The sequence below is a fragment of the Impatiens glandulifera genome, chromosome 6 (genome assembly GCF_907164915.1).
Source record: "Impatiens glandulifera chromosome 6, dImpGla2.1, whole genome shotgun sequence".
Lineage (NCBI taxonomy): Eukaryota > Viridiplantae > Streptophyta > Magnoliopsida > Ericales > Balsaminaceae > Impatiens > Impatiens glandulifera.
In genome coordinates this window covers 16,668,141-16,682,794 of record NC_061867.1, presented here as the reverse complement: position 1 = coordinate 16,682,794, position 14,654 = coordinate 16,668,141, and positions in this window count along the sequence as shown.

Genomic DNA, 14,654 nt, shown 5'->3' with positions numbered 1-14,654 from the left:
GACATTATTGAAGAGGCCATCTTGTACCGACATATATTGCCCGAGAGTTTATGGAGGTTGCAAAAATGGCTCAGAGTTGGAATGGAACGGAAGCTTGCAGAAGCATCAACAACGGTTGATAATTTCCTCTACTCTTGTATAGAAAAGTATAATAATCCAAGTCAATTCAGCGCAATTGGTCTTTACTCAAAAGTGTACAAGGAATATTCATTATACTCGTCCTCCAATGGAAAGAGTTTGGACGTGTTTCTTAGGGACACCTTGTTAAATCTGATGGTAGCAGGAAGAGACACCACAAGTTCAGCTCTAAGCTGGTTCTTTTGGCTGTTGGCAAGAAATCCCCAAGTGGGGAAGAGAATTCGGGAAGAGATTGAAGCCAAATTGAATATATCCAAAGGAGTGAGCTTGAAGGATTTAAGCAGTCGAGAATTGGGAGAGCTCGTGTATCTTCATGGAGCTTTATGTGAGACCCTGAGGTTGTTCCCATCTGTTGCTTTTGAACATAAATCGCCGCTACAGCCCGATGTGCTGCCAAGCGGCGAAAGAGTGATGCCGAATACCAAGATTGTGTTGTCTTTCTACTCGATGGGGAGGATGGAGAGTATATGGGGGAAGGACTTCATGGAATTCAAACCGGAGAGATGGATTTCCGACCATAATAAGAACAGGAATCTGCATGTGCCGTCTTTCAAGTTCCCGGCGTTTAATGCTGGGCCTAGGACATGTTTGGGGAAAGAAATGGCTTTTACACAGATGAAGATTGTGGCTTCTGTCATATTGCTTCGATATGAAATTCAAGTTGTGGAAGATCATCCTGTAATGCCGGCCTCTTCCATTATACTTCATATGAAGCATGGCTTGAAGGTCAGGATCACCCCAAGGGATTGACCTCATGTCGATTGAAATTAATGATTAGTTAAGAATTAAGAATACCAACTTACTTTGGTTAATCTTAATGGACTGTTCTATTTTAGTACTTGGTTTGATTTTAATTTGTTAAATTATAAATGTTTATATAACTCATTATAATTAAGGATAATAATTTGAAACATCCTCACGATTAGGGGGGTCAATTAAGGTTGGTCGGGTGGGTTCGAGTCGGGTTGAAGAAGGTGCATCATAAAAAAAATTCAACCCAAACCCGACCCGAACCTGAACCAACCTGAAAACAATAAACCCGAACCCGATCCCAGACCAACCCGTCCAACCCGACTAACCCGAAATAAGTTTTTTGCTTAATAATAATACTTTAATTTAAATACAAAATAATGAAATTGGCATAAACATAATAATTATGTTTAGAAGGTGCATACCAAACCCGACCCGACCCGAACCTGAACCAACCTGAAAACAAACCCGAACCCGATCCCAGACCAACCCGACTAACCCGAAATAAGTTTTATGCTTAATAATAATACTTTAATTTAAATACAAAATAATAAAATTGGCATAAACATAATAATTATGTTTAGAAGGTGCATCATAAAAAAATTTCAACCCAAACCCGACCCGAACCTGAACCAACCTGAAAACAACAAACCCGAACCCGATCTCAGACCAACCCGATCAACCCGACTAACCCGAAATAAGTTTTATGCTTAATAATAATACTTTAATTTAAATACAAAATAATAAAATTGGCATAAACATAATAATTATGTTTAGAAAATTCAAAATTTACAAAAAAAAAAAATATTAAACAACGAAATTATGATATCATTATAAAAAAAAGTCTTCAATCATCACAAAAGTATTTTCAAGTTCAAACTCCACTTCTTCATCGTTGTACACCTTTTTGTATGAGCCCAACCTTGAAATAAGATATGAAATTAAAAGAAATTAAACTCTAAAATCTTCTAAAAATATATTAATTTAACTTACTTACTTTTTAATATCAAGTATCAATACTAATGTCTGAAATTTGAATGATTGACTTTTGGTTCCAAATAGGTAAATATTGATCTAACTGCCTCATATTCTACAAACTGAAATGGTAAATCATGCCTCGCAATTGCTAAGATTAGAAACTCTCTAAATCTTTCTTGACTAAACTTTTGAGACCTAATATTAAGACGTTTGTTCCCTTGTTCTAACAAAGCTTGAGCAATATCATGAGTTTTCTGTCTAGAACATTGATTAAGGATATGACGGCGAAGATTACATGTTCCCATGCTACTATCAGCTTTGTATGTAATTCCACATACTTTACATTTACATCGCAAATCTTCTTCCTCTATTTTAGGAAGCATATCAAAATACTGCCACCACTTTGATTTTAATGGTCTCTTTCGTTTACCAATAACAGTTTTGGACGCTTGATCTTGGGAATCAATGCACGTTTCTTTATTTGCATCTAAATTTTCCATAGATGAACCCTCCACACTATCCTCCTCAAGATCAAGATTAATTTGTGAACTCATTTTATTGCTGGATACTAGCGGAGTTCAAGAGATTAAAAATGATGAAAATTAGAGAAGGAATGTATATTGAAGAGAAGTGAGAAAGATGGAAGAAAATGAATAGTGAGAAAGACGGAAGGAAGAAAATGAATAGAAATTAAGGATATGGGTTAGGCCCGTTAGGGTTAGGGTTTTTTTGTAAGGTAGGCAAGTTATTTTTTTTATTAATATATTAGGTGGGTCGGGTTTGGTGGGTGTGTTCGGGTTGATGAGTGACTTGATTTTTTAATTCGGGTCAACCCAGGTTGACCCAAACCCACCCAAACCCAATTTTTTTTTACAGGTTATATTTTGGATCTGACCTGAAATGATTCAAACCCGAAAACCCCCAACCCTAACCCAATATTCTTCGGGTTGACTCGTGTTGGGTTGGCGGGTCGAGTTTATTTTTGACACCCCTAATCACGGTAACCGAATTGAATTGCTCTGTTTAAAACAATTTTTTCCTAGTTTGACAGGTAGTTGACCGTGGATGGTATTGTGTCTTATGCCCCGACCCATTCCAATTTCACCGCAATTCTACCCCGAACAATATAAACACAATTACATATTTAAAATTACCAATATATTTATTTATCCATTATATTTTATAAAAATTTTAAATTTATTTTTTTATAACAATATAAATTTTTAATATATTACATAGATATTATATTAAAAAAATCTGTTTAAATAACTTTTTTTTTAAATTATGGTATAAACGGTGCAATGTAGGGATTCCTATAAATTGAACGGGCGAAGATGGTAGTAAAAAATACTCTTAATAAAATGGGGCAGAAATGATAAATAGTTTCCCTATCGAGAATAATGAAGATTCATTTATGTCAATTCGAACAATATTAACAAAAAAATATCCAATATTTTACCTAGATATAATTTAAAGTAACATTATATAGTTGTATAATCATTCCATCTTTTAGCCTAACGGCAATAATAGATGAATACTAATTTTAAGGGTCTGGGTTCGAGTCAATAATACGGCAAATTCTGCGATTAGTTAAACGATTAAGTGTGTTTTCGCCGTTGTCCCATTTTTTTATAATTGTATAATTAAATAAATTTATTTAACAATAAATAATAACGTGACATGGATTTTTGACTTTTATAAATTATTTGTCTTAATCTTAATCTGAAACTAGAAATAATTGAACGTACGTACTCTTTTTTCAAGAGATGTATTATTAACTCAAAATGGATCTTCTATTCTCGATTTTAGTGTTCTCCTGTTGCGGACCAATGAAATCTCAGGAGTATTATTTTAATAATAAAGCAAAGCTGGGTTGAAGGGAGGGAGGGATTATCCGGAATCCGGAATTCTATCCGGGTTTACCCAAACGCCGTTAACGGAATTCTATTTAACGTTTGGAGTCAAGCTCCTTTCCCACGGGATCCATTTCAAAAGGAATGCGGGTATCACTTCATAGCGAAGCTAATTTCGCTTCAGGCGTCAAGAAACTTCATTCGCCAGGTGCCATGTAAAACGAAATGAAGAGGTCCGCCTATCAGTGCGAAACACACTTAGCCTTAGTTATTTTCTTACCCTGAAGCTCATGTAAAACCCCCAACACATCCATGAAAAGACAGTTTACCTTTCATGTAAAACCATTTACTGATGCATGTAAATACACAAATTCACCAAAATTATTTATTTTTTAATTAGAAAAAAAATTATACTCATCAAAGGACGGGAACGAAGCATACTTCGTTTCAATTACTTCATAGAATCGGACGAAACTTCCTTCGCTCAGAAGCCATGTAAAACGGAATGAACAGGTCAGTCTTTTGTTAGGGCGAAACACACTTAGCCTTAGGTATTTTCATACCCTGAAGCTCATGTAAAACCCCCCAATAAGTCCATGAAAAGATAGTTCACCTTTTATGTAAAAACATTTACTGATGCATGTAAATACACAAATTCACCAAATTTATTTATTTTTTAATTATAAAAAAAATCAAAAAATTATACTCATCAAAGGTCGGGAATGAAACATACTTCGTTTCAATTACTTCATAGAATCGGACGAAACTTCCTTCGCTCAGAAGCCATGTAAAACGGAATGAAGAGGTTCGCCTATCAAGGTGAAACACACTTAGCCTTAGGTATTTTCTTACCCTGAAGCTCATGTAAAACCCCCAACACATCCATGAAAAGACAATTCACCTTTCATGTAAAAACATTTACTGATGCATGTAAATACACAAATTCACCAAAATTATTTATTTTTTAATTAGAAAAAAAAATTAAAAAATTATACTCATCAAAGGACAGGAACACAACATACTTCGTTTCAATTACTTTATTTTTAAATAAAATATAATTTATAAATTTTCCGCTAAGCATCCTTCGTCCAGGAGCCATGTAAAACCGAATGAAGAGACGCTTTTTGAGCGGTGCTTCTATCGCCCCATGTAAAACGGAATGAAGAGACGCTTTGGAGCGGTGCTTCCATCGCCCAGGAGCCATGTAAAACCGAATGAAGAGACACTTTTCGGGCGGTGCTTTCATCGCCCAGGAGCTATGTAAAATCGAATGAATAGAATTTTTGAGCAGTGCTTTCATCGTCCCATGTAAAACGGAATGAAGAGACGCTTTTCGAGCGAATATTCAATCGTCCATCCTCCATTTGAAACAGAATGAATAGACTCTTTTTCATGAAGCATACTTCATTTAAAGAGTTACATAGCGATGTTTACTTCACTTGTATGAACAACTTAAATATTTATAAACCCTAATATCATTATAATAATAACCACTTCCGTCCGATTCCTCTCTCTCTTCCTCCAATTTCATCCTCCTTTCACGGCGATTCGGATCCGGCTCCTCCGTCTACGTCTAGACGAGAAGGTTCGATCTTCACATCTCGACAATGGCACGTACACCAAAATAGTAGTCTTTTCTTTTTCTTTTCGTTCATATTTAAGAAACCCTACTCCAACATTTTCACGTTCAATGATAATCACTCGTATTTAGGAAAACGTAGTTTTAGGGTTAGGGTTATGGTTTTGTATATTATTTCTATGAAACCCTAGTTACTGATTTAGTGAGAACTCATTTTTTGATATTAACAAATCATATTTTTTTGATATGCAGGCTAGAAACAACGCTATCAATTCTATAGGCAAAAAATGGATTTTTTGCCCAAATGCATTACCTCGTGAAGATATAGTACTATTCTTGACCTATAACCATTTTGTCCATATTATGTAAGTTTTCATTGAAATTACCATGTTTGTAAGATAATATTATTGTTTTTACACAGGCGATGATGATTCAATACGCTGACCTCTGTGGTGCGACAGTGTCAATGAGGTGGACAGACGACGTAACCCATGTCATAGCTTCCACTGATGCAAATGGTGGATGTTGTCGATCTATCAAATTCTTAAAGGCAATATTGAATGGGAGAGGGTCCTCAAAATTGATTGTGAGACTAACTATTAGTTAAGCTAACTCAATATTAAATTTCACATATAGGAAACTAAATACAAATGTTTTTTTCAGGGATAAAATCATCTTTGGAATCAAGAACTTACGTTGACGAGGAACCGTACGAGGTTCAGCAAGATTATCATGGGACATTGGGCGGTCCAAGAGCTGGTAGACTACGGTCTTTGAACAATGTAAGTTTGGTCTGATTCCTCATCTATATCTTAATTATGGAATTTGGTCTGATTCCTCATATATATCTTAATTATTTTCCACGATAACTGAAATTGTTTTGTTTGTTTGTTTTTCAGCTGCCGAAACTGTTCGACAGTATGACTTTTATTTTTGCAGGTGAATTCATTCCAGCTTACAAACAGGATCTCATAGGGTTTGTAATTGCTAGAGGAGGTACCATTAGAGAAATGGAGAATCCATTTTATGAGCCCGATGACGACAAAACTATAATTGTATACAATGAGTCTCAGCACGATGTTAATGAACTGATTTGGGTATTTGAGGTAGTGAATCTTTTGTCGGCATATTTGGATAAATATGGTGTTCCTCACACAAGATTGCTTGAATCTATTGCTGCTTGTGATTTGCATCCTTTGTTTACTTAGAATTGTATTTTACTGAATATTTGCATTGGAATTTATGAAGAATAATTGAATCTATTGGAATATTTTACTGAATATTTTACTTAGTTGTTTACCATTGTGATCTAATCTAATAGATTGATGACTTTTGTTCTTATTATTGCAATTTTAAACAGTATTTCTTAAATTTATAAGAACAATATGAACAATGGAATGAATTTTTAATATGAAAATTAACAAATATTAAATATATGAACACGAAAGAAGTATGTAACGTAAAGTATTATTTGATTTCAATTGAATGTGAAACGCTATACATGTTTTTGAATTATGAAAAATTGTGAAGCAATCTTCGCTATCTCTGACATTGATTAACATTAATTTATAATAATAATGTTATTTATTTTATTATTATAATCCAAAAATTATCAAGTCACTTCACCCCACCTAACACATTTAATGCTGCCATGCATCCATGTCGGCTAGCGTTGTACAATTCTCTCTCTCTCTCCGGTGAAGTAGTATTTCAAATTTTCTTCGCCGGAATGTGTCCATCCTTCAAGATTAATATCTTCCAATAATTCATATCCCAATTTGATTAATCTTCTTGTGACAATGGTACGTGAAATCACTGTCATCCTTCAAGATTAATATATTCCAATAATCCATATTCCAATTTGATTAATCTTCTTGTGACAATGGTACGTGAAATCATTGTCATATTCTTTCTCAAGTTTTCTTCATATCGTTTTGTTTCTTTTTTGAGTATAAATGAACAGTTCTATTCTTCTTATCAGGAAGGAATCCACATGAACGAGACTAATAATCATGATTTGAGGTATACTGTTGTGTTTGTTTTGTCTAATACTATAAGATATTTCTATGAATATTGAAGTGAAGCGCTCTTCACTTATAGTATATTTTTATTCATATTGAAGTGAAGCGCTCTTCACTTATAGGATATCTGTAAATACTAGTGAAGAGAATCTGTAAATACTAGTGAAGTGAAGCACTCTTCACTTATAGGGTTTCTGTATATACTAGTGAAGTGAAGCGCTCTTCACTTATTGGATTTCTGTATATACTAGTGAAGTGAAGCGCTCTTCACTTATATTTGATTCATTTTACAAGCATCTTCATATTTTGTTGAGATGAATGTTCACGTTCTATAATATACCAGCGAATCTGCGAGTTGTCGGCGTCAATTGAATTTGGATGAAAACGGCGAACCTTTGGAGGACATTGCAGCCAACTTGATTCCACATTTAGGTCGAGAATTTGATAGGGAAGAAGATGCCTACGAATTCTATTTAGCATACGCTAAAATAATATGATTTGGTATAAGGCGCAGTTCAAAACATGATGACAAAGATGGTTTTTTATTGGATAGAGTTTTTTGTTGTAGTGCACAGTGTGAAAGGGGAAAAGACAAACGCGATGTTTATGTGAAACGTAGTCGTTCTTTAACCAGGTTCGGTTGTGAAGCAAAATTGAGGATAAAAAAGGCAGCAAATGGAAAGTTTGAAGTGGTAACTTTTATTAGTGAGCATTATCATCCTCTTGCAAGTTCAAAGAAAACTCACATATATAGATGCCATAAGAATATTTATGTAGCTGCAGGCTTACACATTGAGATGACAAATAATGTGGGAATCCCTCCAAAGGCATCACATGCTCTAATGGCCAAACAAATCGGTGGCAGGAACAATCTTGGTTTTATTCCTGAAGATTACAAAAATTATTTGCGATAAAAAAGAATCAGAGATTGTAATTTTGGGGATACAGGGGGTGTATTAGAGTATTTGCAGAAAAAGCAATCGGACGATCCAGGTTTTTATAATGCTTTTCAACTTGATGTGGACGATTTGATAACGAATATTTTTTTGTGTAATTCCAACATACGATCTGATTATTAATACTTCGGAGACAGACCTACAAGAAGAATAAGGATGGTCGTCCAATCGCTCTTTTTGTAGGTGTGAATCATCACAAACAATCTATTATTTTTGGTGCAGCTCTATTGTACGATGAAACTGCTATGACTTTTGAATGGTTGTTTGATACTTTCACCCCAGCTATGCGTGGGAAAAAACCTATAACAATTCTTATAGATCAAGACGCGGTCATGGCCAAGGCCTTAGCGTCTACATGGCCTGAAACAAATCATTGGCTCTGTATTTGGCACATATTTCAAAATGTAGTCATACATCTAAGCTCTGTGCATATCCCCAATGACAAAAGAACGACTGGCCGTATTCCATCTGCATTGCATGTGGGCCATCAATCCGTCGTGAACGTTTATTCGGAGAAGAGGTAGAATCTCGTCTACATGATAGACACCAAAAGGGATAGGGTCATCGTTGATCAGACTTAAGTATCGCTCCAACTGTTGCTGCGATAAAACCGGCATATCTGCCTCCTCTTAGAGGTATTACACTAAATGAATGAAGAGATGAATGAGGTACTTTGACAAAGAACCTGTTTGCCGGTAGAGATTTGGGAGGGAGAGAGTCAAAATAGAAAGAGAGAATAAAGAGGCTAAATAGATGATGAATAGCTAGTTGAGATAGTTGAAGAGGCGACTTGAATCAGTACAATGCCTCTTCACAAAAAATAATAAATTGAATTTTCATTCATGCATTAACATTTTTACATTACCCAGAGCCGTGATATAAAAGACTATATATATATATATATATATATATATATATATATATATATATATATATATATATTATATATATATATATATATATATATATATTAATGAAAAAAAATTCTCTTTATATTTAAAAATATAAAAGAATATATATATATATATATATATTAATGAAAAAGCTTTCTTTTTATATATATATATATAAAAGTATATATATATATATATATATATATATATATATATATATTAATGAAAAAGCTTTCTCTTTAAATTTAAAAATATAAAAAACTATATATATATATATATTTAATGAAAAAGCTTTCTTTATATATATATATATATATATATATATATATATATATATTAATAAAAAAGTTTTCTCTTTAGAGTTAAAAATATAAAAAGAATATATATATATATATATATTAATTAATTAATGAAAAAGCTTTCTTTTTAAATTTAAAAATATAAAAGACTATATATATATTAATAAAAAGCTTTCTCTTTAGATTTAAAAGATGACTATAAATCAAATTAATTAAGATGAACCACATAATAAATGATGCTCCTTTTTTTTTTCAATTTCTATAAATTAACATTACTCACAAATACATTCATCATAAGCCTCTCAATCTACTTCTCTTTTTTTATCTTCAATAGATAAAATATTTTTAACCAAGTATTACAAGTTTAATCAAGTTGTTAGTAGTGATGGTGGTGGGAGTGACATTATTGACAACTGAAATGTCTAGGGTCGAGGCGGTGAAATGCGACTCAGATGTACTGATCAATCCTTGCCTCGCAGCCATAAAATCGCCAGGACTACAACCTTCACATATATGTTGTGAGAAGTTGAATGAACAGAAGAATTGCCTATGCGGTTACATAAACAATATCATGAAACGTTACATTTTTTCTCAAGATGGCCAACGGGTCCTTTCCATATGTGGCATCCCTCCTTTTAGTTGCACTCAACTTTAAAATTAATTTTTATATTTGAATCTTCCATTATAATGCAAACATATAAATCAATTTGAAGCATTTTGAAGCATGATAACTTTGAGTGTGGATATTCTTTTCTTTTTTGTCGTAATTTTCATTATTTCCATTTTATTTTTACTTTAATTTATTCATGTGATTGTCTTATATCCTTCAACAAAATAAAAAATGAATGATAAACAAATGGTGAAAATCAATAGTATGTGTTCATGTGATTGTGTTATAGTCTTAGAGGACAAGTAAAACAATAACTATAAAAGAAATTAAAATAAATTTAATAAAATATAAAGAAACATACAACTTAATAATAAGAATAATATATATATATTCATTAGGTTGATAATAAACATACAACTTAATAAAAAGAATAATATATATATATATATATATTCATTTTATTCATTATTCAAATCTCTTTTAAAATTGCTAGTATTCTTTACAATTTAAACGGAGGATCCTCTGCTCCCGATTTGTTTTTGCTCCTCGATTCCTTCTCACATGGTGGGGCGAAACCATCTTTAAAAAAATAAATATATTTTTACTATTTTGCCTCCTCTATTTAAAAAATAAATATATTTTTACTATTTTTCCTCCTCTGTGAGAGGGAATAGGGAAGAATTGACAAATCGGGAGTAGAGGATCCCAAGTGATTTTCCGATATTTAATTGATCGAGAACCCTAATCAAAATAAGTTTTATTTGAGCGAACTCACAAATACAAAATGAATATATATATAAATAAATATAGAAGTTTTTAATTAACATGACAAATTATTTACTAGTCTCTTTATTGTTTCATCATTTGGATAGAAAGTAAAAGAAATATATACTATTCTTATTATTTAATAGTTGTATATATATTAACAATAAGGGATTTATTTATTTTAGTCTTTAAAATATTGATTATATAATATGACGATATAATTTTAACGGAAGAAGAAAAAAACATAAATTTGTAATTATTAATATATTAAAACAATTAAAATTAACAATTAAAAAAAATGAAATTGCATTTTAATTAGATTGTATTGGTTTGGAAACAATTCAAATTTGAGTGGTTATACTCTTCTTAGTTTGTTGTTATTGGGAGTGCACCTATCATTAATTATCCTAATAGTCGAAGAGCTTGCTTTTGAACGGTCACTAGCATGTTAAAAATCAAACTTAAACTTATTAAAAAGAAAACAAACAAACAAAAAGTAAAAGTGAAAATAACATTCTAACTTGAAAATTATGTCATACATACATACCAAATTCCATCTTGATATCCGACCAGTGTGAACTTACAAACATAACTTGTGATTCATTCGTTTAAAATATGAAAAACTGAACATTGTGAAGCAAGATTCGTTTATGAAATTGAGAACATAAATTGTGAAGCTAGATTCGTTATGGTATTATAAACTCAAAAGCATGCTTCGTTTATAAAATTGAAAACAGAACTTGTGATGGGTGCTTCGTTTAAGAATTTAAGAACATAATTAGTGAAGCTTGTTTCGTTTAAGAATTTAATAACAGAACTTGTGAAACTTTCTTCGTTTATGAATTGATAATCACGGGACCTTTTGAAGTTAGCTTCGTTTATTTTTCAATACCTTTGTCCGGTTATTTCGATTAAAAATATGGGTGCAAGAATAGCAGAATGTGAAATATAATCAATTAAAGTTTTCTATTATAAACATAAATAAATTATAAGTGCATAATGTTAATGTGAAAGTACACTAATTAAAATTCATTTACATACGACTTGAAAGATTTCTTAATCTAATTGACTTCTTTATGTTTAACTTATTGACATTGTGGTTTGACATAAGAATTTGGTATAAATATTTCATCATCAGTGTACTGATAGCTTCTTCAACCTTCAAAACAACAAGAGAAAGTATAAGAAAACATATAAAAAATTGTCATAGACTAACATATGTTTTAACACTTACATTGCTATTGAAGTCAATATCCCAGCCTTTGATCTCTCCTCTATATGTTTCCATATGTCTCATTAAATATATACCACAGTCGTTTTTGTTTGTTCTATCTTCCCACTTCAACTTTGGAGCCGTTTTTTTCATGTTATTAATTTTTTCAGGTACCCCGAATATGCCCATACCTAACAAGAAAGCGCCAAAATATATAATGTGCCGACTCAAATTGGTATACTTCTCCAGAAGTTTAACACCCTTAGGAAGTCCGGCGTTGTCTAATACTTAGATTGTTGAGAGAGACATATTGACACATACAAGGAAGTAATGGTTTTCATGGAGGACCGGTAGGAATATCTGTGAAAAGAATACAAACATGAATTATTGTATATCATTGCATATATACAAGCATAAACGGAAATCGTTAATTGGAATGCTTCATAACATACCAGGTCAGCGTTTGTTATGTGTTCTTCTGTAATTTTGAAGTTATTCATGTCTTCTTTGAGACAACAGGCAAACGTTTCATAATCAAATTGCATGTTAATCTGGAAATTAACTCTAAAGTATCAAATTCATGAACATTGAGTAATACATAGCACAAAACCAAGTGAAGAGAACTTACATATGATATTGTGGAAAAACAAATTATTCGTTTTTCATGCCTTGAAAACCTACTGAATTTGTAGTACAAATGAATGGCTCAAGCGTCCACCGCTTCGCTCGCAACTTCTTCTTCCTCTTTCATTGTTCGCAATTGTGCACAGGTTATATTACCTGGAAACCCTTCGTACAGTACCTCCCTGCAAAAGTAGATTCATTTACAACATAACTACTTTAATATTTAAAATTTATAAAAACATGGTTCACTTACGTTTCATCAAGGTCTTCACAAAACACATAATCGACCAATCTATGTTCCATGTTTGTTATTTTATTCAACTTCTGCGCAACGACTTGCATGTAGGGGGATTGAAGGTACACCGGAATTTTTGATATCTTCCTCTTCGGATGGTCTCTAATGTTGATGCGTCCCCCCTGATCTTCATCTTCAGAAGATTCATCAGCAGCAGCTTCGGAAGCTTTGGTTACCTCACCCTCATTTTTCCGTTATTCTTTGATGCCTTTTTATACTTGATACATGGCAACGATTGAATCTATTTTGTCGATACGTTGCAATGGTACATTTGTCGTATGCCTGGAATACGAGATTTTAGTGCACAGGAGAATGGAATATTCGTTTATCATTTTGCATGTCAGAGTAGAGAGCTGGTTGTACATTTTTGTCGTATTGTCATTTATGTGTGCTCAGCTGCTTGACTTAGCTGATAGGCATTCAGCTGATGTGGAACTTAGCTGATAGAGAGTTGTACTGATGATCAGCTCCGCAGATGAGCTACTCTGCTGATAGAAAATTCAGCTGTTGATCAGCTCTGTTGATGATCTACTTTGCTGATAGCGAACTCAGTTGTTGATTAACTCAGCTGCTAGCGAACTCTATTGATGGTGAGCTCTACTGCTAGAGAACTCTACTGATGGAGCAGCTCAACTAATAGCAAGTCTGTTGATGGCAAGCTCTGTTGCTACCAACTCTTTTGTTAGCGCGTCTTCAGCTAATGACAAATCTGATGTTAGCAAACTCTACTGTCATCGAACTCTATTATTTGAGCAACTTTATTACCAGCGAACTCTGATATTTGAGCAACTCTACTTCCAGCGAACTCTACTATTTGAGCAACTCTACTGCCAACGAACTCTACTGTTTAAGCAACTCTACTGCCCGCGAAATATAATATTTGAGCAACTCTGCTGTCAGCGACTCTTCAGCTTATGGCAGTTCTACAGTTAGCGAGTCTCCAGCTGATAGCATCTTTGCTGTTAGCGAGTCTTTGATTTTACCTACATTAATATATTGTTGACCTTAGTTTTATTCATTCATCAAAACCATGTGTGTTCATTTTAATTATCCTAAGTTCATTTTAATCAATTAAAACATTTTTCATAATTAAACTTAATTTAACAATTTCTGCCTTTAACTTAATTTAACAATTTCCCCATTTTTTATGATTTAACTTAGTTTAACAATTTCCCCCTTTTGATAATGTTAAACTAAGTGATGATGCACAAAGAACTATAGATAAATATATAGATATAGAAAATATAAATAAGTAAAATATTCAGAATATAAATTTCCCCTTTTTTAATTCATTGTTTATCTTTTCCTTTGTAGCTGGCTTGAGCCCGCTCCAACTGGCTTATTTTCCTTGTTACCTTCCCCTTCCAGGTTTCTCCCTCACTACTTTCCCTCTACTACTTCTCTCCTTTTTAACATTAGCATCAAATGATCGTTTAAGGAAGTTCGTGACTTCAACAATCTACACTCCGATTGTATCAATCTTTGTGGAGAGCTCCTTGTTGTGTTCTGAGGGAATTGCTTAATACGCATTTGAGTATACTCAATGATTCCTTGATTATTGCAGTCTCCAAATTACCCTTCGTGACCTGATCAAGAAGTTTGTCCTGGGTTGATGTTGTCCAGGCAGCTGACACCGGCTTCTTGAGAAATTCCATTGTATAGTATCCAACTGATACAATG